Raw genomic sequence first — 2143 nt, 5'->3', positions numbered from 1 at the left:
CTCGAGAGCTGACCGTGCATGCTCCGCTCCCAAACAAACGACACACAAATCGTGTGTATCCCCTGCCGTCAGATATCGTGGGCAGGGAGGAACACAGCGTTTGTACTGCCGTTCGTTCGCCATAGACTTTTTCATTGTTTTATATATATAAGTGCTTGTGCGGACAGACAACAGTAAATAGACAGACACATACACAGAGTGCTACTGAAGAGCAGAAGCTGGTTTGCGCTCTGCCGGATGCGCTTTTATACTTTCTGGTGCTTACGTCACCCCGCTCGTGACGTCTCACTACTCCATTGGACTGATTTGACACGTGCTTCAGAACGCGGTCACGCAGGGGCGTTCCCAAAGCGACTTCGACGCAGCTCGAGTTCCTGAAGGGGAACAGTATTCCTGTGGAAATACCAAATCAGGTTAGTTTGAAGCTCCATAGAAAGATAATATGCATTTATATAAACTGCTGTACTACAAACGGAACAGATATTGCTATGATTATTTTTTGAAACAGTTGGGCAGAATATACACATGCTTTCAGATCGTCATAACCCTTAAATGATGTTATCATTTCAAATTTTGCTTTAATAGAAGTTTGTATTTAGGGTATTTTTTTATGCCAGCATGTACTTTACCGCTTAACTTTGTGCTTTTGTAAAGAAATCATCATTTTTATTTCTGCATATTGTTCTCACAGTCATTGAAAAACACAAAATCTTAAAAAGTTGTAACATTGATTTTCAGACCTGGAGGAAACATGCACATACTTTTTTCTAAACCAAATAATTGAAAGACTGGCACCTGAAATATAAAATAAGTCATAGTCTATATATCCTTATCTTGTAATCATGAATGTCAAGAAAGGTCATACATTGATATCCATTGATCAAAAGTGTGGTAACCCTGTCTGCAGGTTTGTAGAAAGTTACATCAGATGATAAAATATTAACAGAAAGTACTGATGGCTGCTCAACTTTTTTTTATTTATTTTTTTAGATTTTGTTGTTGCTGCATGATTATTTTCAAAAGCATTATAATGCTGGCCTGCCACCTAGTGGACAAATACAAAAATGGTGCACTTGCACCTTTTACAATAACTAGGATCCATTTCTCAATACTTGGGTCACGTTTTCATATCTCTTCACACAGTTCTTCTTATCAACCTTTATCCAAAACACATTTTGCATCGAAAACGCGCTAAAACGACCAAACCATTTCATACAGGTGTCAAATCAAGCCATTTTCTTTCATAACACTAGCAAAGGTTTTTACCCAACAAACACACTTTGTCACTTTTTGTTTCTTTTTTTACAAAACAAGAATGACAGCTCTCTACTGTTCCGAATTCACTGCTGTAAATGTTACACAGTCTATGTTGACATTTCAGAACACAATTATTCCCAATTTTGTATAGATGGTAATGAAATCTAGCTCCACATCTATATGTTTTGATAGTATTTTACTTTTTAGATTTGGATTATACTATTACTTTAGAAATATAGCAAATTTCTGTCTATTTCAGTTTTGTACCTAATTGTTGAAAAATGGGTCCTATTTATTGTAAAAACTGTATACTCTCTCCTTCTGTACAAGGAGTTTCTGTATTTGATCGTAAATTGCATATGTTCTCTGAAGGCGAAAATTTCATAGACTGAGCTGAAAGTTTAATATTTTAATCAAAAGTGATTTTCCAGAGCTAATAGTTCCAGTTTTATTTAGCTTATGTTGATGTGTGCATGTTTGCACCTTTTTGTTTTTTCAAATCCACCAGATCCATTTGCTTTGTTTTCTATGAAATCAGCACAGAAGTTCTGATCACATATTCCACGTCTTTTATTTTTGGTGTTACTTGACAGCCATTTCCCTATACCGGTCTATTATTGTAATACATTCTATTTACTTGCCCTTAAGTGGCATGTGAAAAGAAAAAAAGAACAAGTAGTTCACTTTATTTGTCTGTCATGCATTCTTCTTTCAAAGTTTTTTTATTTATATTTACATTCTAAATCACATACAACAATCCCCCGACCCTCACCATCAAACATCTAGAGTAGCATCCATACTGTCCATTAATTCAGATAGGAATTGTAAGTAGAAGAACCGAGCATATATATATATATATATATATACAGGTGCATCTCAATAAATT

This window comes from Sinocyclocheilus rhinocerous, unplaced genomic scaffold, assembly GCF_001515625.1.
Source record: "Sinocyclocheilus rhinocerous isolate Xijiao unplaced genomic scaffold, SAMN03320098_v1.1 scaffold942, whole genome shotgun sequence".
Lineage (NCBI taxonomy): Eukaryota > Metazoa > Chordata > Actinopteri > Cypriniformes > Cyprinidae > Sinocyclocheilus > Sinocyclocheilus rhinocerous.
This window is presented reverse-complemented; position numbering follows the sequence as displayed.